Raw genomic sequence first — 25,474 nt, 5'->3', positions numbered from 1 at the left:
TCTGACCCATGTGGAAGACACGGACGGAACTTCCTACTTCAATTCCTGAATTAAACACACTTTAGCACCAATGGTATGATCAGGAACTTGGACTGGAATGTCAATAAACTGCTTGGAACAATTAAATGTTGACTCCTAATGTTCTCTGTCTACTCAGTAGAACACAGTATCCTAAGTAAAAATGTAACAGTACAGTGGTAGTCATAGTATTTGAGTTTTTATAAGTTTTAGTACTGACGTAAATATAGGATGGCATGTTGTAGTATGGGTGAAACCCTGTGCAGTGTGAGTGAAATTGTTATTTGCAAATCCAGGATGCCTCTGTAGGCGTCCTGAGTGCACGTGCAGGTGTGTGCACGGCGTGCAAAAAGCTGCCCCGCAGACCGGACCTGCGGAGTCTTCAAAGGAGACGCAAGTCAAAGTGGGGGGATTTGTTCAGGCTTATTTGGCAACCCAGGATTTGAATAGGATTCGGGGAGGCATCCATAACACATTTGAGAACGTTACATTGTGTAATTTCATGTTTAATCCCCATAATAATGTATTTTGGGGGAAATGGTCACAGCACTTGTGCAAGTGTGACTATTCATGATTTATCAAATGCGTATTTTGGAATGTGTGTGTGTATGGAGGGGGTCTGTAAGGTGTGTGGCTGTCTTGTTGGAGAGCTCCTGAAGAGGAGACTCTTTCCATTTTAACCTTCCTCTCCACTGTGTTTTGTTGATCTGACCTGAATATGTGATAGGGTCAGTGTGTGGGCTTCCACTGGGATTCTTTTGACCCCCCTCAATTACAACCCCCACTGGATTAGACCTCCCTGGAAGGATGGTTAGTGTATGTGCACACTTTATTTGCCTGTAAAGATCAATAAAAGACATCCTTTTGGGGGGGATATATCCCCTTATAATTTATGCAAAATGAATATATTTATCCACCCTGCCTCATGCATGTCATTGCTTATTTTTTAAGAAGTTAAAAAATACTTTGTTCTTTAGGCTTTTTGTTGACATTAAAGATTCCAAGGTGTTACTAGGTAGAAGTTATCCATGCACATTATGCATGCCCAAATACAGAATTGCTTAATATTTGAAAAAATATGCCTTTACTTAGATCATTAAGATTATTTTATGTTGGTTTAAGACTATATTAACATACATTTTTATATTTGTGTCTTTCGATAACGAAAATGTGTGGTAATTATGTATAAGATTATTTTTTTGTGACGCTGTGAAATGTTTTTTTTATTTTTATGAAATATTTTGTTTTTGTGAGGCAAAATTTAAGAAAGAAATTTACATCATTGTATGCGTTTTTATGTTTCGGTCATCATTTATTTGATTATTCTTGAACTGCCAATATATCAATATAACAAATTGATTGACAGTGAGCCTGTTTTGGAACTACTATTTTTGCTCTTTTCCCAATTTCCAAATAGGCAATTTTTTTAAACTATAAAATGAAAATGTGTTGTTGATACAATTTGCCTAATAATTCTGAATCTCATTCAATGTTTTGAACAGATAAATGATAGATTTAAACTATCTTTTATACAATTTGTGTCAGTTTGGAGAGGAATTGTATTGTAAACTATACTCTGTAAAATATGCTCACCAGATGCTAGTTAAAGGAGAGTCAAATTCCTTTTAGTCCATAAACCACATTGAGCCATATTTAATCTCGAGCGGGTTGGACTAGTATTTGGCCATTTCAGTTTTCTAACTCAGTCAAGCCTCAAATATTAGAAACAGCTCTTTTGCAGCTAAAGCAGCTAAATTGCAAATTATAGACACATAAATATAGTATATTCCCATCAGCCAATATGTGGCCAGTGAGTGTAGTAGATGCTTTAAAGCCTGGCACAGCGTGCATGTGTGTGTGTGTTGTGTCTAAAGCCCACTTTATTTTGAATGACATCTTGGCGATACCCCCAGCTTCTCACTTGGACTTCTCAAGTGTGCCCCCTGTTAGTGCCAACAGTGCCAATTCCTCCTCACTCTTTAATATCTATCTTTGGGGTCTTTCTGGCTTTCACCAGTGGAGACTCCTTCATGACAGTTGGACATCGCCGTCGCTTTAGGGAGACAGTGGCAAGTGCGTTCCCAGACTCAGGCCTGTGGGGAATCAGTGATGGCTCGCCTGTCAACCGGCCCCTCCCCTGCAATTAAGAGAGTAAACACAGCGCCCAGCTCAGCTTGGGGAACAAGAGAGAAGGTAGGGAGGGGGCCTTACGGCTCCTGTAATACCACTGCTTGAGTTGTCCACCAACACCACTGTATTGAAGAAAATATTCATCAGATGATCAGGAATAATTATAATCAGGAGAAGATGTTTAACTTTGTCTCTGAGAAGCTACTGAAACTACTTTGATAATAATTACTATGGGAAGTACATTGAAGGCACAGGAGGTATTACGTACTTTTTGTGCAAATACCCATCTTGTGGGACCTCATGCAATAATTCCCAAAAAGGGAGCAAAATGAGAACTGTCGTATTTACACAAGCATGTTTTTTTTTTTTTTTTTTAGCAGAGCATCACAACACAAAGCAGCCCACCTCTAATCCACCCTCCTCCCTTTTCACCTCTCTCCTGGTTGCTGGGGGTACTGGTCTGTGCCTGCTGGAATTTGTGGTGGGCCGGACTTGTAAAGCAAGCGCTCGAGACCAGCTTAGCAGTGATGGTGGTGGGTCACCCCAACAGTCCTAAAGCCCCTCCAATCTCACCATGCAGGCAGAGAGGCTGGCTGCGGGAACGTCAAGACTAGGAGACAAGGAATGTCTGCGGAGGACCTGCCAGAAAAGTGCCATGCGGCGAGCGACGAGGCACCTCGACATAGAAACAGAGCTCTCGGCCAATGGAAGCTCATCCTGTCCGTGTCATTGGACTTGTGCTGGATGCTAAGTGAGCTGACATGCAGACACTGTGGCACCACATCTGACTGCTGGGACCTTTGTGACTTTGAGTCACCCTCTCTTGAACAGAATGCACCAAATATTGTGCATGGTATGTTTCAATTGAAATCACTCGGGTGTACATCAACCACCATCTGTCTCCATTACATGAGCATGATCACCATGCCTTAGTTTCTGTGTAAGTACATTTTAAATCAGATGGTGTGCATCCGCGTGTACATGTGGTGGACAGAGAGAGCGCAAATGGAGGGGTCCTGATGCCATTGCCAAAGTTTTTTTTTTTTGCCAAGTCAAGAGAGCCATGCTGCAACATCATGGACCACAGCATGCAAAGACGTGAGGCAGATGGGTGCAGTGTAGCAGCCTAACCTCCCCTTCGCATCCCAAATGGAAGGCGGCAGTGGTGGGAATGGCACCGAATGAATGAGATTGTAGTAGCTTGGAGTGATTTTTGAGGGGGGGCGGGCGAGAGCGTGTTTCGGGAAGCAGAGGGAAAGTCATGTCGCCTCGAAGTCCAAGCACAGGGCCACGAGCCCAGGGAAGCGAGGCAGCATGGCCCAGCGCCTGCTTAGACAGGCAGTCACTGCATTGGGCCCTGCTCCAGCTCAGGCCCCCTCCCAACCCAGAGAAGCCCGTCTGGCCTGCGCTTAAGGGAGTCAGCCGGCCGACCCCCAGTGGACCGGCCGGAGCCCTACATTACCGGGCCCTCTCGCAGAGAGTGCTGATTTCCAAACAGCAGCATCCCCCCCATTGGAGGTCGGGGGGGATTTGTTAGCTACCTCCTCCAGCACCCTCTGGATGGGCGCCCAGCCTAGTCTGTCACTGATGATAACCCCCACCTTGCTACCAGGCCATTGAGCCTTCAGGGCCTGTGCAGGTCCACACATCGCCATGGCAACAGTCGTATTGCCATGCACACAATGTGAGTGGGCAGCAAGCCAGGTGCTGCCAAATTGGGACGGAGAAGGACATCTTGGGGGACTTCTCAATCGCTTTACCTTCATTACAATATGCCTTTTCTCTTGATAATTGTCATTAAAGGGTACTTACGGGAAAAGAAAATACTACAGAGAGTACAAATTACTATTACTATATCAATATTAAACTGCAGTAATCACAATACCTTGATCATGTCCATCCCGGTGGAAAGAATTTTGTCTAAAAAAAGAAAAAAAAGAAGAATTACATTTTTGTGGGGTCTCATAGTGGAGAAAAAAAACTACACTATCAAGTACTTTTAGAAACTGGCTGACAATGTATATCTAGTATATTTGAGACAATCAAATGTAAGTATACCAAATTTCCCAACCAACTGTGCTCAAGTCTATTACTTTATTGCCGGGCCACTTAATTTTATTCAATTCTTTATTTTTTAAATGTACTTAGTTCTTATTATACGCATGATAACCTTAATTTAACCTTGAGTTGATAGCAAATGTGGAGTGAACCTATTTTATCAGACTAAACACAGGCTTCATTATTTAATCTTTCTAATCGTCAGTGACACAGATTTTTCAATTTACGCTCCTGCGTTGCATAATTCTTCCTTAGTCCCGCTATCAATCTCTTTTTCAGGCCCATCACTGACAGAAAAATAGCAAGCCAAAGAAAAAGCAACCTTGGCCCAGCTTGCGTGACGTCATGCTTGACATTTTAACCTGAGTATTTCTCTGCTCCTTTAAAACACAATTTCCCCCAAGCGTTATAGTGAAATTCCCGGCGCGCCATCATATTTTGCAAGACTTTGCATTACTTTGTATCCTCCCACTACTTTTTAAATGCACTAAAAAACATCCTACAGTTTGTTTTGCATGCTTCAAATTAAAGCTTGAGGGAAGAATTGACCTGATACATTGCTTCTGTGTTTAAAGAGACCTTGTCACTGCAGCATTAAGCTTGCGTAAACACAAGTAGTTCAACGACATTCACAGCAGCCACCTAAAGTTGACTCCACGCCCACTCTAAGCCACTGGGAAGACTCTATAAGTGGCTGGCTGCTGTTTACTGAAAGTGGATATCTGCTGTTTGTTTTCTTGTTCTGCCTCCCGACTGTAAACACTGCCTGGATTTCCTTGAGTGCTGTTTTAAAAGGCGCATGTTGGTGCCTGTGCGCCATGTGTTATATTTGCTGATAACAGGATTTACTCCAATTGCGACTCACCAGTTAAGAAAGGTTAATTGTCAGCGCAAACGGTAGAATGGCGACATGCAATAATTATTAGCCTGAGTTGCTTTATTATTTTTGGGATGCTAATTAGGCATTAAGCGTGCTTTCCTTTTTGGATCACCACTTCAATGGAGTGTTGAATTGAATGAAGTTCACTTTGACATCCATTTATCTAACTAAAGGAATGGTGTTTTGTAGATGTCCTTACCGTGTTGGTGACTTAAGAAACCCGAGAGATGTTTGATCCTAAACATTTGCAAAAGGATATTAAGAGATTGCAACATGGAGTGCTTCTCCATTGTAGTCAACTGGAGGACGTACTGTTTACGTCAGTTTTAGTGGTTCGGTAATTTCAGTATACACATCAAAAAGGAGCATTTAATACATACAAATATGTGTGTGTGTGTGTTTAAATGTTTGAAGTGTCTTCTCTGTTCTATATTTTGGGTGCCACCCATGTGGATGAGTGTGGCAGTAAGACGAGGTGGAAAGTGACATGGAACGAAAGCAAGAGATCAAGGCACGGCTGCCAGTGCATGTCATTGGCCTACACTCTCATCGAATAGCCCCGTGCTGCTTGTGTTGCTGCCCAGACGCAAATTAATTTGGACGCATGGAAAGACTGCGGTGCTGGAGACTGGTCTCCGCCCTTTAAAAAGAAAAGACACCAGTGGAGTGCACTCCTCTAGCAAAGGGGTGTGTGAGGATGGCTTTCAGTGGACTGTCTGGAATAAGATGGGTGGGAACGCAGGACATGCTTGAATGTGCTTGTCCTGCTACGATGACAAGATGGCTCAGCCACCGCTGTGCCACCGGCCAACCAGGCCCTCCCTCCTTGTTCCCCCCCTCAGGACAGCAGTGAGGTGGGAGCAAAGGGAGGGAGTGGACAATTTATGGTTGGCCGGTGTTTAATCTCCTCTTTGGCTGGCAGCACATTCTTTTACTACATACCATGTTCACTTTTTACCCCAAATCTGGAGCTACTCCGCTCTAGGTGGGCTTCAAATGATAGCAAGGTAGTTGGGGAGGAGAGAGGATTCTGTTGACCAACTCTGAGATGGAACATGACTCGTTTTACGCAGGCCAAATTAGATCCGATTGCCTCAAGAGGTAAAGGCGGATTGAGTGAAGACCTGTATTTGCTGTACAACTAAAGTCAATGGGCTTTATTTTGAATGGTGGAGCAGCAATGTAGTGAGTGTAAAAATCATCTCATTTTGATTTTATTACCTGCACAAGGCTGCTGTATCAGTTTGAGAATTTTTATGACCATCTTGAGGAAAACTAGCATGAGTTTGTCCTTGAGGATAAAGGTCAGATTGGCGATTTGGTGCACATATTAATTCTTTTGAATTTTCTTATTGTCCTACAAGCTTGCTCAAACTGGTGTTTTGGATTTTCTTCCTACTATTCAAAACATTCAACCAATGTCCAGTGCTCATGCTTTTGGTTAAGAATGGCATATATTAACTGTTACTTTTTTAAACACTGTGTTTTTAGAGCTACCTTCAGAGCAGAGTGTTGATTTGTCACATCATGTATTTATACCACAATTGTTTGACACTACTATATAATATTAGAAGCTAAAGGCACACCGTTCTACTTTGGCTTTCAAACGTGCAACACCGGCACAGAAAATGAATACATAAATTGGATACAAAAGTTATAAGTTTGGCAACCAATGACCAAACATAAATTTGCCACCAACCCCATCATTAGAAATGAATCAGACATCTCCTAGAGAGAAACTTAGTTAAATTCACAGCAGAAGGATGAAAAGAGCTGCATGATTGTCAATGGCAGCCAAAGAGTTAAATGGAGTTGCTAATTTACAGTGGTAGTTCAACTAATGCCTACACGTTTGTGTGTGAAGGGATCGGACAAGGCAGGGGGGCATCTTGCGCTTCAGCGGACCCTCGTCAGCATGTCGTTAACCTCCCAGGGTTGAGGGGAAAGGAATCAGTCCCGTGTGTATGCTTAAAAGTCAGGGTTTGTTTGTAAGGATCCTGGGGAGGGCCTGACCTCCTGCTGGTGTACAAGGTAACAAAACAGCAGCATGCTAACTGAAAGGGTGGAACTCCTGCATGCATTCTTAAGTCGCTTCAATACAGTCTTGCACAATTGTTGTGAAAATCTTAAACCCCTGCAAAATAGTCTTGGAAAGTACAGGCTGAGTTTTGAATGTGTGAGCTCAGGAATTTGTGAAAGGAAAATAGATTTGTAAACTGACATTAACTGAAAAAATACAATTTAACTTCAAATAAAAGACAAGAGTAATAAAATGTAATGTGGTGTGTTTTCAGTGAGAGTAATAATTTGTTTAGTATCCCAAAAAAATCACATTTTCTTTCCATTTGCATGCGTGTTTGATAACTAAATTCTTGTTAACTCCATTTGATTTGGGAAGTAAAATGATGAAGAATGCTGACTTTTAATTTCAAAAATATTGAAACAAAATAGTTGTTTCTGTTTTCCAGCTCGCCAGTGAGTGGCACTCAGTTAGTTAATGAGAAGGGGGTTGTTTTGGGGTGCGGCAGGACCAGAACAAGAGCTTGCTAACTTTTGTAGTCTTGTGATCAAACAGCAGTGGTGACTCTGCAAACTTCTAGACCCCCTCTTTTCACCATTTCTTCTTTCCCGGCTCCCCCTCTTTTTCTCTACAGTAGTCATGCCCCTCACCATTTTTTTCCCTACATCTTATCCCTTTTAATTAGAAAGCAAATTCTGCAGCCTGCAGAGACCTAATCCCCTACAAGGCAACAATGCACAGAGTGGCTTTGAACAGCCCGACCTGCAACCCTCAACCCCCCCACATTGCTGGACTTTCATGGGGAGATGGCAAAGCGGGGCGGGGGATGTTTTCATCCCAGAACATTATTACTTAAAGATATACATGGTGCTGCTGCTCTATTTGAGAGATCACACATTTGCATTTGCAGAACGTAAGAGTAATTAACAACTAAGTGACACGACATGTCTGTGTATGTGTGCCAACTGAGTCAATCTCGCTTGGGCTTATTTGCATATATATTAATGTGTCTTATTGTATAGATTAGATCCCATTAGTTGTGGTGAGCGGGCTAGAAGGTGCAGCAAGGATGGCAAAAGTCTTGTTATTATGTTTAAAATCATGTTTAGATTGTTAGCGGGTAAAGAAAAAGACGGGATGGGAGGTGGAGGTTATGACTCTGGAGCAAGGTTAAGGGTGATTAGAAACTTGGACTAAACTGACAAAAGGCCCAGATTAGATTCTTTAAGCCCAAGAAGGAAAGTCTTTTTAAAAATAGAACTCCATTAAGTCTGCCTGTATCAGCCATTACCAGCATTCAGTTCTTAATAAATGTCTATCTGGATGGAGCATAGTGTCCTGAAATTAAACTCATGCAGTTGATTCTGGAGTCAATTTTACCAGTAAGATAAATGCCAGGAATAAATGTGAAGGCACCAAAATATTTGATATTGTTTTGCAATTTGTTCTCTTTTTATTTCCAATGTTGCTAGGCTATTTCTTTTCTATCTTTACATTTTTTGGTGTGACAATAGTCAATCAAGAGGTGCCATAAAAATAAAGGTTATTCACAGGCCTATAGTATCATATAAACTGCTTGTACTCAAAAGAAAATTACTTCTATCAAAGGTAAAGCTTAAATGCTGGAAACAATTTTGTCACAAGGTACAAAATACTCAAGTTCCAAATATGTCGGCAATAGAGGATGTGCATGAACTTCGAGCTGGTAAGATTATTCATACTTTTCATAAGCATTGTCATACAGTTCTACAATTGTATTGCTGTTTGGGTGAATCAGATATGGAGAATGTAAATTGCATTGATTTAATCAAGGCTCTAATTCTGGCAGACAATGCCATTGTCTACTATTGCCAAGTAGTACACACATATTGTCATAAGAGAGTTAAGTGTTTAATTTATGCATAGGTGACGATTAGAGTAATGAAAATCCATTGTGTTACTTCGATGTGAATCATTGTGTTCAATGAATGCATGGAAACTCGTTTGCAGTAAAATTCGATCTTTCAACGCGGTCACCTTTCTCGCTGTACCAATGTTGTCTTAAAGGGCCTCGAACGCCCTCTTATTGACACACTGAATGATCTTCCACAAGAAACCAAAGCCATTACGTGAAATAACTTCATTTAGCTCCCACATTAATCATTGCTTGCCTAATTAGCATTGATAGAGATGCCCTGAGCTGGGATTCATTTACTCAAGGCCCAATTAGTTCCCCACACTGTCACTCTGTCTGTCACATGTTGGTGTGTATGTGTAGCAATGAGACAACTGTGGAGTGGGCTGCCTGGATGAGAAGACAACTTCAGCGTGGGTCACACTCTTCGCCTTAGGCCATTTTGCTCCACTTCTATTTGATGGTTCATTTTAGCAAAAAGCTTATTTAGCTATTAGTCTAATCCCAACCCATCAATTATTTTAAAGTTCCGATTTCCCAAGCACATAAGCAAAGCACTGAACTCCAACTTGGCTTATCTTTCAAGCACTTTTTGGTTGGAAAAATCACCAATACACGGTAGCCGTCCAATCAATGGCCTGCAAACTACTGCTCCAGAGCTGCATGCGGCTCTTGTAATTAATTTTTGTCCTGTGAATTTAAATTAGTGTATCACTTAATCGACATCCAATTCATTGGACGTCTATCACCCTCAAAAGTAGTAAAAAAAGGCACCCCCTCATTAATAAAACATTCTTAATTTGCTTTGACAACAAATTAGCATGACAAAATGAACGACTTTGTATTTCTACAAGAATTGTTGTTATTCTCTGGAGTCTGCTCCGGCTTTGAGCCGAACGCATCCTTCCACAGATGGGATGTGGAGGGCAATGGAGGTCATGGTAAGGACGGCTGGGACTTGCAGGGACGACCGCCTGAATGGGATGTTTTTTCCCCTTCTTGTACAGTTTTGTTGTCTAAATGTTTTACAAACTTAATTGGCATTCCCTGAGGAGTGCCGACAGCTGTCGGGCCGATGGCGGGGGTTCCTAATTTGGTGCACGGTGAAGGCTCGCTGCTAGGGTATAGCTAGCAGAGCGTGCAACACCTCGCTCACTGCTCGCGCCCCAATCGAGCCTGGGGTTTGTTTGTTTTCACCTCGTTTGTTCGGCAACTGGAAGACTTGAACAGCTGCCATCTAACAAGCAGAATGCAGATGAAATCAAATGCACTGCGATGCTCCATTGAGGCTTTGGAGAGATGGTCTCACTTTTGGAGAAGCTGGTGTTAGAATTTCTGCACTTCCTGAGACCGTACATTATCACAGATAGAACCAATGTGTTTTTTCCATCGAAAATTCCAAAGTTACCTACAGAATCTTTGAAGGTTCACTTTCTTGCAACTTCTTACACTTCTTATGAATTGAAGCTCAAACAATTAAAATTTCAAGTGACCCTTTCATTTAGACTATCTGATGCTACTGGGGGATTTCAGTGGTGATGGGAATGATTCTTTTTTTTTTAAAGTTCAGCTTGTCTTCATTTTTGTATGAAGAGCTCTTTCAGATAACAGACGGGGGGAGTAAAGCACTTGAGAGCATTAACGCGATACTTAAGAAATGATTGTGGATATGAAAGTGATGACTCTCGGGCTGACCTGGCAAAGTATGGCTCATATGCACAAGTAAATGCTTGTATAAATAAACTTAAAATATACATATTAAATGGATGTGGAAAATATGGCTGGTAATATGGGTGGAGGCAATTTAGGTTTCAAAATCATTGGGGATATACTCCATTTATCATTAAGTATTCTGCAAGCATATATTTATATTATATACTACATTTCATGAGTGGGAATGAAGCTATGAATGCAAAAAAATGTCGTTCAAAACAAGCATATTGGCTAAAGTTAACCATTAACATTGCTGTATATAACATGCAGGTTTCTCTGAGGTCAACCCATGCCAACGTGTTCCGTCTGAAAGGCGTGTTGACTCTGTGCTCCTGATCACCATGGCGTGTCGCTGCATAGTCACACAGGATAATTGCACTACCGTCACGGTGCCACAGCATGGAATGCAAAACTTGCTGGTTTTTCAAGGGTAAACAGGACTCATCTTGTGCTGACGCCCCCGTGCTTTGAGATCATCCATTGGTACATTTGAATCTGTTTGATATCTTGAATAATGGAGTTTTATAATAGTTTTATATATGTATGTCAAATGTGTATTTTATGTAGAATTCATATTGTACTACTCTACGTGCACTTAGCTTTAAAAGTTCCATAGTACAATAGGAGTACTGTATAAGTGCTCTGTAAGCCAATATCAAGTAGCTACAGAACTACCGCACAGTTCCTGGCAAAGCAAATCTCTTTCTTCTTCCTCTTTTTCACAGTCTTTTTTTTTCAAACACAAGGATGTAGTGGGGATCAAGGGATCTTAGGCTTAGTAGAAGCGTTGTATTCATTCTGCATGTGGCCAGTGAACATATGCTTGGGGTCTTTATTGGCATTCTAGAGGAGATCCAATCAATTAGAGCGGTGTTACCCTTGGGGCCCTTAGGGATATTCCAAATGACTTGTGGTAGTACACACACTCACTAACCTGTTGACTGACTGAACTTGACTTCATTGGCCCTAGGGCGACTCTCACTTATTAGGGTCGTTGGTTGTTTCAGGAGATGCAGGTGAGTGGTACTTTCAGGTTAGGCGTCCTATGATCGTGTCGTCACAGGACTAGGAAAAGAGGTGACGTTTTGTCCGACAAGCGGACTGTGGCAAGGAGCACGCGGGGGTACTGCTGATTATTCAACACGTTTCTCTAATCCAGCCCTTGTGGTAGGAACCTGTGAAAGAGTCTGGTCTTTGTGCCGCAGAGGCTAATCGCGTTTTGGAAACGCCGATCGAGGCTAATCTCCTGGCCTGCCTCTAATGTGGAGCCGCTGATATCCTCTACTGCAATAAATTAAGCTACTTATTAATCTAATTATGGTACGTTCATCCCCGCAAACTTTCATGTGACTTGGAAAGCCCCCTTCGCCACAAAATTCCCGGCCCACTCTGTCCCCCCTTCCACCCTTCTTCCATACCCAAATCTTGACAGTGACTCCCCACGCATTGATTGACTGGGTCCTGGCCGGTCCAATTAGGGGCCCTCAGGATCTGGATCTTAACCAGGTTTTAGGCTCCATACAGGGTGGAGATCAGCGGCACCGGAGCCTCAGCCCCTCAACTCCACATGCTTTAATTATTTTATTCCTCACTCTGTTTAAAATCATCTTAATGACCCAATCCTTTCTGTGACATCCATCATCTGGCCATTACATTTTCTATCAGTATTCTCACTGTTGTGAATCTCTAACCTGACTTACCTTCAAATGAACTCCTTAACGATCTGACTCCCTCTAAGTTGAATGAAAGCCTTTCTTTGTGATTGCCTGATGCTTGAACTCCCTGTAGCCTATTGTGTTCTCCTTAGCTTTGAGCTGATGTTGCTCCTGCTGTGTTATTTCAACTCTCCTTGGTCTCCTTGAGGTGAAGAGCTTGGAAGTGAGAGCAGGATGACAGGACCCTTGCATCAGTGGACAGTGACCCCGAAGAGAGATGAAAGGAGTTCTCGTTTGCACTTTCGCAGCTCAAACTGGGCTGCAGTCAACCGTGAAGGCTCGCTTATGGATCCACCTTTCTTCTGCCCCTCTCCCCTTCCCCGTGTTCTTTCATTCCAGTCAGAGGGGAATGTCAGTGAACCCTCGTGTTTGGACCTTCTTCTGCCCCTTCTTAAGTCTTTCCAAGGCTCTCATGCCTTTCCATAAGGCCTCAGAGGAATGTAAGCTAGAACGGCCACCTACACATACTATTTCTGATCAACGACGGACAATAACGAACTCTGGCAAAAATTATGCAAACTTCACACAAGAAGATTCGATCCTTGGATTTAACCCTCGATTTCAGAACTGTGAAGCCGAAGCTCTAGTCCCCTTGGGTGCTAAAACAAATATATATTACATCATTTTTTTTAAACTGTGTGTTGTATGTTGAATAAATTAACTTATCTATATCCAGGTACAATCCATTTTTTCATGCTTCCAGTATTTAGGTGCCTTTTGATGTTTTTTCTTCATTCACATTATATCGAGCGAATGGGGAGGTGCCTGTTGTCCATTTGTTGTTGCAAATAAAGTGCACGCCACTATCAAACTCCCATTCGTTATGGAGAATTGAGCGAGCGGATGGCACCGCGTTCCAAAACGGCGAGTTGATAACACACCGCTGAGGCGGGCCTGGACGCTAATTGCATGCCGAATATTTATAGTCCAGACAATTAGCTGTTGCCTTTTATATGCTAAATAACAGCAGCAGAGTGGGGTATTCATGTGTGTGTGCGTGTGCGGTGAAGTAATTAAGATGCTCGAAACAGGACAGGGACATGCAGTCTGTTGTGTTGTGATTTGTTGCTAACAAACACAATAATTACCCTGTTATTGTGGGATAATGAAGTTGCCAGTGTCCTTTTCTCTTCCTGCCAAGTGGCGCCTTAAACAATGACACTCCCACCAGCCGCTGCTGCTTCCAAAAATGCGTCCTAAGGGAAGATGTGTTGACAAGTTCAAAGTTCACTAAGAAAAGCGGACATGTGTGATGCCTAATAGAGTAAATGAGTCAAATGATGCAGTAGCATTATTTCATTTGAGATTTTTTGCAACTATAAATCTGGAATGTATCAGCCATGAGAAATAGCTCACTTGAGCATTTTTAGGTGGCAAATTTGGGTGCGTTTCTCCATCAAAACATGGCCATGCTCATGTGACCGCAGGTTCATAGCGCCAACAATGCTGTCTAGTAGGATTAGGTGCAGCCAGAGCTGATTTGATATTTGTAGCAGATAGTCCTTGTAAGTACGCCTTTGTTGTTGCTTTCTATTGTAGCCCAGATTAAGGCGGACCTTCTCTTCATCATGCCGCTTCAGCGTGGTAATAACCTCGATAAGGCTGCTCTTTGATAGAAGCATTGCCGGACATTCACTCTTTGCTTCTCTTTCTTCCAGTTGTCATGTTGTTTGTCTCCTTTATGTGGCTACAACAACTAATACATGTCTGTCATATTCGAAGACGCTAATGATAATGTTTGTGCATTCCTAAAGATCTTTAAAAAATTTTTTTTGCCAGTTATCTATCCTACAGCGTGAAGACTTACCTGGGATCGAACACTCAAGGACTGAAGTAGAGTTATGATTGATTTCAAATTGACATGGTTTATTACCTTAGTTTACTTCAGTGATGAGTTAAGTCTGGTTAAAATGGGCAAGTGTTTGTTTGTTTCAATCTTATTCATTTATTCATTTTTATTCATCATTTTTTTGTTTTGTTTTTGTAAATTGGTGGGATGAGCATTTCCTCACCTGACTGAGTGATTTGTGGATTTAGAGTTGTGTCAAAAATACTCGCTCATCACAATGTCGAAACTTACTGTACTTTAGAAACTCTTTTTGCAACATATTATGTAATTCAAGGCCCAATCTTTCCCTCTTTTACATTTTAATATCATATTCAATATATAATGTTCATCAAGTATATTTTATATCTCTAAAACAATTATTTGGGCTATTAATAAAAAAAAATGTACACACTATTGATTAGAGTACTAAAAGTGTCACAGCTAACATTACTGAGTTGTTTTATATGAGTGGTTGAAACTCTTTTTTAGTGGCAAACATACCCTTCCTGTTAAGTGGTGTCCAAAGTTATGTATACAATTAAATAGTATACGTACATCTCTGTGTCTGTCTATATGTCTCTCTTTCTCCAATACACATACACACACGTTAATCTCTACAGGTATTTCTCCTCAGCTGCTGTTATTAAAATGCAGCCAATGCTCTCTATTGATGCATGTCAGAAGCTCATTCTTTCATCTCCAACATTTAATTTACCGTCCTGTTGTGCCACTAATCCTGTGTCGTGCCATTTCCTCCGCTCCTCAGATTGCACTCTCAAAGCCGCCTCTCCGCCAGATAAAGAGAAAGGTAATCGCCATTGTCTGGGCTACAGATACACCAAAGAGTGAGTGAAAATACACCCCCCGACCCTCTCACACACTTTTTTTTCTTCACTGCAACCACAAATTAAAGGGCCGTCCTGCCCTCACGCCCCCTTAATCACTGGCCTCGTCCCTCTGTGCGAGCGGACCCTGGGGCGGCTGCACTTTCATCCACAAATAAGCTTTTTCCACAGAGAAACACCCCAGGCCGGTCTCGTCGCAGGAGATCCTTGCAGGCTCTGCTGCTCTGTCTCTCCCTCACTTCTCACCTCCTTCCTCTGCTTCTCTTTCGGCCTCCCTTCTCTTATTGGACACAAGAGTTTTCTCTTTCACTTTGTGTCGCACCCTGATAATTTTACTCTCCCTCCTCAGGAGGTCTGACCCACAAGTCTGCTGAGGAACTTCAAAGTGGGAGCCAGTGCGAGTCATTTCGGATGATTCCACTGCGAGTGGAGCCAATTTCAGTGTTCCATGAGATAGAAGCTATAATGCGGTAATATAGAAAATGTTGGTGTTCTAATAGCTATGCCTCCATTTATCGTTCTCAATTTCAAACAGACTTAAAGTAATGGAGTCATTGTACTAAAAAATACAAAATCTTCAAAAAGATCAATACGTGTGTTAGTGCGCACTAATAGTAAGTCAGTTCTTTCCCTTCTTGGGCATACTTTTGTGAGTGGTCTTTTTAGCACTCTAGTATTATACACTTCAATGTTTCAGCCCAGTGCTGGGTTTGGGCACATGAGCATCCATCTTCATTGTCTACTATTGCGGTTCCTGCCCATCAGATATTAATGCCAATTGCCACTAAACCTGAGTAAATATCCTTTCACATTCTACTCTCTTGTACGAGTGAGATGAAACCTATCCCAGCTGACAATGTATCTTTTTACATTGATACATTTTCTATATGTACTGCTGTTTTAAAATGGCTCTCTTTACAGACAATCCCCATCCTGAATGTTTCAAATAGGTTTTCAAGAAGCTTTAAATGTTGTCTTCTAGTAGATGCCCTTGGCATCTAATAGTGGGCACCTTGGCCATATTAAAACTTAAAAATAAAGAAAATAGCTGCAGTTATACAGTGTCGTGATAAAAAGTCCTTTTTCTTTAAATCAGAAAAAGCATCCTGGCAGAAAGTTTGATTGACTTGAACACAAATCATTAAGTCGGCCTGCAAGTGTAATTGATTGTCCACATAAGAGCAGGTCGCCACACTGTTCTCAAACACTAAGTGCCGCTCAATAGCATTTGGTTAATTTCTACTAATTGTGGCTCTGACTCCCCTCGGCAGAATTGACATAACGACGGAGGGCTCAGCCAAATCATCACCATTATGACATTAGCAAGAGCTTATCCAGCACTAAGAGCTTGAGCTGATACTAACACTAAGGAGTTTAGGATGCAAAAATGCGACCAAGCAGTGGCTTCTCTAAGGCTGATGGACAACAATGAAAGTTTACAATACGGATCAAAGGGTTAAGGGAAGTATCCAATTAAGAGAGCATGCCTTTCAGCCCATTCACACCCAGTTGGCTTCATATATTAGTGCTCTTCCCCGTCAACTAATAACATTGGCATAAAAGAACAAGCTCTCTTTGCAACATGGTTAGCCTCACTTCCTGGGTCTTATTCGGGCTTGTGGAAGTATTCTCCTCTTCAACTTGGCTGAAGAGGCTTTTAAATACACACGCCGCAAATTAGTGCGGAATCGCATTGCGCCTTTCATGGAACAGAAATGTGGGGGCAGTGGCCAAGGCTTTTGGGGGGCTGTGGGGAAAGATGATTGCCTGTGATGTATCCCAGGTTGTAATCCTTGGACATGAGATTGAGGGTTTCCTTTCAGTCAGCAAAGGGGCCGAGGCTGTGGGAAGGCGCTGGGCTTAATTAGACTTGTCTGGGGAAGAGATGGGCTTTAGGTGTAGCTAATTAAGATCATAGCCGTGGCTCAAATGGCTTAAAGTGCGCCGCAAACACAGACAGGTCCCAGAGGAGGCTAACAATGCCAGCGAGTCACCGGCTTTCTCCATCCAGTATGCACTCATTGGCCATTAGGGCATGGGCTGTCCTTTTCATCAGGGAAGGGAGGGGGAAATTTTGATAACATACATTTTCATTACATTTATCCAAGTTAATGAAGTATGAAGGAGAACTGTTCCCCCAGTATACTGGTGCAGCAATCTGTCATCAATTGGTATGAGAATGAATAATGGATCTGAATTAAAACCCCATTGCCCTTTTGTTTTTGCTTTTCAGAAGGCCAAATTACAGTTGGGCAAAAAGTAAGTCAATGGGCAATTTTAAATCAGTCCACTGCAGCTTGTTAGTGCCAAAAACACTCAAGAGTGAAAGCATAACTGAATCAAAATGGAGCCCTCTTGTGTCTTGTGACGAGCAAAATGGTTGCAGGCCAAACAGCCGCTGGTATAATCCTCGCTATTGACACGCTCGCCTCTGTTCTCTGCTTGTGTCAAGTAAAGGGAGCCCCTCTGGTGCTTGTGGGAACCCAATCTATAAACAAACCCTCAAATGATCTCAACTGAGCCTTCCGATGCATTGTTCATGTTGAGTCATTGTGACTGCTCCTTTCATTTAGAAACATTATTCAGTTCCAGCCAACAACAAAATATTACTTTTTTTTCTGCTCTTCCTTCTTTGTAGCTTTATTCATCAAAAAGCTCTCCATATGCGTACAATATGTCACATAGCTGCGATAACCTCTATCCTTTCCCCTCTGACCAGCCGTCACCTTTAAATCTGCCTTTTCATATTCGTTGCCAAGCGTCTGCTCCAAAGAAAAGGTGATTCCAGGGACATTGGATCTCTTTGGACAAACAAGAGCAGCGCGGAAAGTAAAGAAAGGAAGCATATTGATGGAATTGCTTTTGTTGTGTGTAAATCTCACGTCTTTGTAAAGTGTAAGTTATATTTCATTTGATTTTTTTTCATCACAAAATTGAATGAAATGTCTTCACCTTAAACATTTCTCTAACAATCTTTTGAATCAGTGTTTTGCTGGTGTTGTAATACAAATGTAAATGATCAGCTTGTTTTTGGTAAACGATTGTCTTCTTTTTGGTTACTCTTTATCATTTGATTTTTTAGTTATGTTTATGGAAATTTTGTGATGCCTTTTTACTGAAATCTTCCTAATTTTACAATGCTTTACCATAAAGCATCAATAAAAATATACGTAAAATTCAAAAGAAATAAGTGTTTGTTTACTATGCATTTGAAGATAAGACTTAATAAATAATCAGGTACATTTACTAAAGAAAAAAAAACAGACACAAATTAAAAACAACTCTAGTTTGACCTGCATGGATTTCTACTTACAGAACGTAAGAAAAAAAGGTCCCGAGACAACAAGACTGGAACAGAGGCCCGACACAACGCCTCCTGATCCTGATCATTCAGCAGCTTGAGGCCCGGCAGTGCTACATCTGCCATGGTTTGTCCAAGAAGGAAACATTCAAATGGTAATCGGAAGGCCGTGAATCATAAGCCCAAGGTAAGCTATGTAATGCTGCTAAGACAGTGAATCGTGCTTTATTGGTGTAGAAGGAAATCCCTTTTCACCATTCAGAAGAAGGGTAATACCATTAACTTGCACTTGGGATCAGCAAATGCCATTTAATTGCCAATAGCAGCCCATTGTTTGGAGTGGTTGAATTTGGGTTTTGCTGCGCTGTTATCTAAAAGAGGGGGTAGAAATGGAAGAGTTTATGTTGCAGGGGGTCATAGCCAAAGAGGTGTAAAGAATGATGGCCCCCTCACACATGCCCAATCGCACACAAGCAAGCGACGCCTAAGTAAAGCTCCGCAGTAACTAGCTTAACTAAAGTCTTTAGGGAAAGTAAATTCGGACAAACTGCTCTCTCTCTAATACCTGATTTGTTCAACAACATGATTTGGGGGCGCGTCTATTCAAGGCCTTTTTGGGCCAAGCTGAGGTCTTAAGGCTCAAGGCTTGTTGTACCCTTGTGGTTATTATGGGCTGTTTAGGGTTTGTCTCAAATCTCCTTGTGCGGATGTGTGGACGCTCCTAATGCTGGCTAATGGGCTTCGGCGGAGTAACAGTCTTCTCTAGCTCCCTTTGAGGACCCCATGGAAAGCAGCATAAGCTTTTTGGGGGAATAAAGCCTCCAGCCAGACCTTTCTTTCAAACTTTTTTTTTATTGTTAGGAAAAGGCCACCCTCCATCACACCCATTTTCACCCCGAATCCGCTGTCCGTTTTCCTTGGATCTTCTATCCAGGCCGACCTCCCTCCAACCTGAGCCAACATCATCGACCCTATTTGGACGACAAGCTGAAACCCATCAGCATTGTCATTATACCCCCTCCTCCCCTCGGAACCTGCCATAGTCCAAGACTTTGGCCACCACCCCCAACTCTGTCTCATACCGCTGATGCTGACCCTGACAGCCATGTCCCGGGGAGGGCTAAATTGAATGTGAAATGCATGGTGGGTCCTCACAGACTCCATTGTGCAGAGGGGGAGTCTGGGAGGCGAGCAACGTCACTGTTCCTCACTGCTGATCGAGTTTGACAGCACAACGGGAGGAGGCGAGAAAAAGGTTCCCTTGCTCTCATACAAAACCCAAAGTGGGCCTTTTTCAGTCACCCCCTTCGACTCACTCCTCCTTCCAACACCCTACAGATGATTTCTCAGTACCATAAGTCTTCCTCATCATCCTCTCCTCTTTTTTTAAATTGACAGTCAGTGTGTTTGCCATCCAATCTTATTGTGATATTTTACATCTATTCAATACATTGCTTGTTAAGTCCTCCAGTTGATGCAGTTGGATTGTCAGTACTTCAGAGAGATTGTGATGAAGTAGATATGAATAGTCATTATACATTAATTTTTAAGTTTCTGACTGCCTGGGTTTTTTTTACAGGTACTCTGGTTTCCTCCCACAACACAAGAAATACTTTGTAGGCCACTTGAATGCTCTAATTTGATAATATGAATGAGTGTTTACAGTAATGGTTTGTTCTTGACCATACCTTTGTGGGTTTTCTTCGGGTACTTCGGGTTCCTCCCACATCCCAAAAACATGCATCAAAGGCTGGTTGAAAATGCTTAATTGTCTGTGGGTGTGAGCATGCCAACTCCCCTTCAACCTTTGTGAGGGTAAACTGTAAAAAAAAAAAAAGGTGAATAAATGAATATTGTTTATAGAAATTATACATGGTTATCATCAAATTTTACATTTCTATAATAACACAAATGCACCAAACTGAAATTTAACAGACATTTCAAGGTGTGGATTTTTAAATGAATGTCGAGATCATAAGAGTGCTGAAGTATTTAGTGATTTTTTTCATTGCACATTATTGGAGGATTCAAAAAGAAACTTTCAGTTAAAAGTTGACCCTAAAGGAAATTCTGAATTAATATCCACAGTCAAACTGTTTACAGTTAAAAATAATGATTTTAATGTAACAAAATAACTAGTGAACACACACAGAAATACGTCATATCACTAGTAAGAAGATAGTCTGGTGAAATCATGCAAAATAGAGAACAAACGGTGCCCCAAAATAGACAAGCATCTTCAATGAAATTATTGATTTGAATTTATAACATACAATCGCACATGCTGGCTCATGTGTTCCTCACAACATGACATTTGACACAGCTCGAACTGTTTTTCCTGGTGTCAGGCAACACCTCTCCCTTGGATGCAGCGAACCCCTCATTTCATGCAAATGGTTGGTCTGGAATCCAATACATGTCTCATCACTGCACATTGGCTAATCAATGTGAAGTGCCGTGTAAAAAAGAAATGCATTTCCTCGCTGTAATAGTGGTTTTGACCGAGTCAAGTGCAGCTCCTAGAATTAATCTCAACCTGAGATTCAATTATGGGCGCCTGGCTAAGCAGAAGAGGGATAAGACTGGGGGTGAGGGGACTGTGATCACGGCAGAGCTTTGTGCACATGTGGGAAGAGTGTACTGGCGTGAACATGCTTGATCTCTGACTCTCTTCGATCTTGACTTTCACGGGGGTCCCTACGTTCTCTTTTCCTCTGGGAGCCTCGGCATCATTCCGAGGCGGTTCACGTTCTGACCTACCCCAGGGTAGTGGAGTGATGGGAGATGTGTAAAAATTGGTGCCAAACCTCATTGTCACCTTTTTCTAATGAGCTCCCTAATCATCAGATGTATTCTCAGTTCTGACATTGCTTCGTGAGCAATTTCTCAATTGTAACAAATGAATGGAGGCAACACAGTGACTTCATCAATGTGCACGAAAGTCAGGCTTCCGGAAATTCATTTTTCGCTGCCTGTGCTGGATAAGCATGTTTCGGGTCGGGCTTTCTGGTGTGTGTTGATTTCAAGATGCAGTTTTCATTATGAGGTGTCAGAGTGCCTCTTCCAGTTTTGTTTTTAGATCTATCAACACTTCAGTTGTATATGAGGAGCACTTTGAAGATATTAGATGAGTGTGTGCCTTCACACAACAGTTAGGTGGGAATTTAATTCAACTTTCTTTATGACAAGAAGTGCATGTGTTATTTTAGGATTGCAGAAATACAAATTGACATGGCACTTGCATCACTTCACACACTTTCCAAGGACATTGTTGCTGTCTTCCATACACCCACTCCTCTACCCTTCCTAACAGAGGGCCAATGACAACATAAACACAGAAAAGGCAATTTAGCTCCCTCTTTTAGGGCTACTTTGAAAATAAAGGATTTTTAATTATGGACACAATGAAAAAAAGGGGGGGGTCTAAAAGGAGAGAAAACATTCACGCACAGTAAACAAAGCTGAAACAATTATCTTCTGGTGACCAGTCGGTGTTTTTAGAACATTCATTTTAATCTTTATTTACAGCAAAGAGAGAGAGAGAGAGAGAGAGAGAGAGAGAGAGAGAGAGAGGAGGAGCAAGAGAGAGAAGGGGGAGTGTGAGGAGGAATAGTGTGAGATAGGCTGGGGTGAAAGAGGGAAAGATAATATGCATATATTTAAAATAAACCCAACCTCATCCGCACACTATCAAAAAATGTTTATTTATTAATATCAGAGGTATATTTTACTATGAAGGAGGGGGATGTCTGTCATTTGTTGTGTTGTCCCCAATACAAAACAGCACTTTTTTCAGTCTAAATCTACACCAGAATTATTCTTTCTAATGCCTTTTTCTAATGCCTTTGCCTTTTGTCACACATTACCATGTCACTGTCCCTCCTATTATCCCACCATCAACCCTGTTACCAATCTGAAGCCTGTTAAGATCATTTCAGCAGGTGACCTCCCCCTGGGTGCAAAGAATTGGACTTGAAATGGATGTGACTATTTGTTATGTTTTTTACAAAGAATCTGTGCTGGATGAAATAAAGTATAATTAACGTGTCATGTGCACTGTGTTTCAAAGCAGGGACTTATGCCTTGTCTTGTGTAGTGCAGCTGTGTGGATGCACCAGCTGGGTTCCTCACATCCAAACATTCCCTCCACCGGAAGCTCCTTTCCTCTATTGACGCTTCATGTGGGCTTGACCAATATATCAAGGCAAAAGGCACAAATCTCCATTTGCAATGAAGAGAAAATTCCATAGGATTAATTTTCTGTATAAGACCCCTGACCAGCTAAAGAACCCCACCCCACCCACCGCAGCCCCCGCCACGGCCCAAAACCTCAGCTTTGCAGCCTGGTGTTAAAAGACCCAGAGGAATACTGTCTTTGTCGTCCTGTCGTTTGGGGCTGAAGAATAAGAAAAGTTTTAATCCCCATTGTCCGCTAGTCGTGGGGTGGGGGGCTCGGTGGCTGTAAAATGATCCAACCGACCACACTAATCCCTCCATAGCACTTTCGCCTTCACATCAAAAACAGCCCCCACCCTCCCACAAAGCAGTAGTCTTGTGTGTTGGACCCCTATGTGCACATTCTAAAGAGCAAAATAGAGCAGAGGGGGGAGAAAAAAGTTGCAACAACAGAACAGAATAGACCTAAAGACACTCGCACACAAGATAGGGCGAGCTCTGGAGTTGAGGCGGGTGGGCTTTTTCGTCGGGAGAACACATGCTCGCTCTCCTCTGACGCGACAGCAGTTGCTCTTTTGAACATCTCCCCGGCAACTGAAATACTCTTTGCTTTGCCTTTTATGGTAGGCAGGGAAAAGGGGGCAGGTGCCACTAACCTAGGCCTGGGTGATAAATTGATTTAACGAATTTATTCGATGTTCTTGCGGGTGAAATAAAAATTTCTGATCCGAGGTCAGTCCATTGAACATTGTATACTGGCCAGCTTTAATGTGCATGACAGAAAAATCTGCCTAATTGTCCAAATGTAAGAAATGTTATTTGTGAGTGTCACTTCATCAACTTAATGAAATAGTACTAATTACTTTTTCATCAATTCTTCAAATGAGGTAGGGAATTAACCCAAAAGATAATTTAATTTTTGACATCAATTCCTCTCAATTCTTAATAATTATTTATTTTTATGTTGGATTCATTAGCAGTAGCCTTTTTTATATATTTATTTTACCAAATCAACTTTTTGAAATTGAATAAAGCATTTTATAAGAGGATTTGGTAGTTTTAATTTGGCCACTTGTAATTCATCATATCCATTTCTGGTTATAATTCTAGAATTCTGCCGATTTTTTTTAGGTTTAGCACATTTTCTGATGTTTTCATTGATGAATAAACCGAGACAAGTTTCACCCTTTATACTGATGCACCCACCAAAGCGAAAAAGCCGTGGGGGGGCAAAAATCATGGAAGCTATCTAGGGCTCTGGGACTAACCAGGAAAAAAAAGAAAGAAAAAAAAACACTATAAAGCTGATGAAGTTGACTGTAGTAGAGAGTGTGTGAGGAGTCAAGGTGGAGGCAGGGAGACAACACACTGGGGGGTGGTGTGTGTCTGTTTGAGGGAGGCAGGAGACAGCCGTTTAAAATTCTGTTTCCTGCAAGTGAGGAGGCTAATCCTGCCCCCATAATTCCCTGCAGCCAACGCAGCCCTCCCTCCTCAACATTACCACTCCCATTCCCCTCTATCTTGCTCTGCCCCCCCAATATCCCACCCCTCTCTCTCTCTCAGTGCACACTCGGTGAGTGACAGCACAATGCCCGGGCCCTCGCACGCTTATCTAACAGTAGCAGATGGTCGACTTGGATCAATGCGCACACGCCATGATCAATAGCGGCGATAAAGAGCGGCAGGGATGGTACCTTGTCCCTCGCCCGCTCTATATCTGCCTCTCCTCATGGTCTGCCACACTGCCCCCCTGCCCAATTGTTTCTCCCGATGCTCTTCATCTGCACGCGCAATGGCATCCACTCGGCGGCAGGCACTCAGCTGGTGTCGTTGATGGCACAGGAGGCCCAATGTGTTGTGTGCTGCATTCAAGCAACTCCGACTCTGAGCCGCTCTTTTCTGTCAGGCTTATCATGAGATCACTGCTTGGGCTCCCCCGTTTGCACACTTATCTCACTCTCTTTCTTTTTCACACTGGCTCGGGATGTATCACGCGTGTTATCTGTCATGGTTGCACTCATTATTTTCAGATGTAACGCCGTTGTCCACCTCTGACCTTCTATATTGCCTATGAAAACACCGTTTACACTTAGCATTTTCTGATGATGCAACATTCCCACTCTTGGTTGATACAATCTGATAACATTATCAAAGTGGGTCAATGGAAATGGAGCAGGCATCTGACTGAGTGTATCAGTAGCTGTGGGATAAGTGAGCCAAGGTGCTGCACACTGCTAAACAAATTTACGCACCATATGCAATGAAAGCATTCACAATCACAACTGATACGATTTTTTAAACAAGATTTCAAATACTACTGTATCTGTGTCTCCATTTGTTGTACTACTTACCTATTCCATACAGGAATACATGTGTGTGGCGCCTCTCATACAATAATGTCAGGGTTTATTTTATGCCAGATCCTGCTTTTTAAAAATCTGGTATGTCTTGATTTTCACTCCACTTTGTTACCTGACTAGTTTGAACAAATATGGTGACCGATTCTGTTGTAATCGACATCTACATTTGACCAAAGTTGTGGAGTATTACATTCAACAGCAATTACTTTTAGCCGGGGCCACTGGGTAATGATGTTGTATGATGGACTTTTTATGCAGTCATAATTGCACATATTTGTGTCACTTTGTAACAAATATAAATGCAAATGCAACCAAAATAGTACGCATGCGGTGGTGTAGCGGCAGCAGTCGACACTGGCTAGTTGTATCTATAGTCGCATTAAAAAAGCCAGGTGAATGAACATTGCGACTATTTTTCTAAACCCAATCGTTATTTCTTTTGGCATGTTATGATTTACAAATAAAGCACCCTACTGTACTAATTATTATAACATAAAAAATAACTGTTACAGAACTGGCACATTCAGCGGGGCCAG

At 42.0% G+C, this 25,474-nt stretch overlaps 1 long non-coding RNA gene across 1 annotated transcript in view; it reads right to left on the bottom strand.

Moving 5' to 3' along the window:
- Positions 1–25,474, bottom strand: part of LOC144206188 (uncharacterized) — a 34,092-nt gene that overhangs the window by 1,899 nt on the left and 6,719 nt on the right. Inside the window, exons 3-5 of the long non-coding RNA XR_013328315.1 lie at positions 20,091–20,222; positions 13,517–13,624; positions 4,034–4,068 (exon numbers count right to left, since the gene is read on the bottom strand). This is a non-coding gene — a long non-coding RNA (uncharacterized LOC144206188). The remainder of the gene's footprint in view (positions 1–4,033; positions 4,069–13,516; positions 13,625–20,090; positions 20,223–25,474) is intronic.

This window comes from Stigmatopora nigra, chromosome 13 (genome assembly GCF_051989575.1).
Source record: "Stigmatopora nigra isolate UIUO_SnigA chromosome 13, RoL_Snig_1.1, whole genome shotgun sequence".
Lineage (NCBI taxonomy): Eukaryota > Metazoa > Chordata > Actinopteri > Syngnathiformes > Syngnathidae > Stigmatopora > Stigmatopora nigra.
This window is presented reverse-complemented; position numbering and strand designations above follow the sequence as displayed.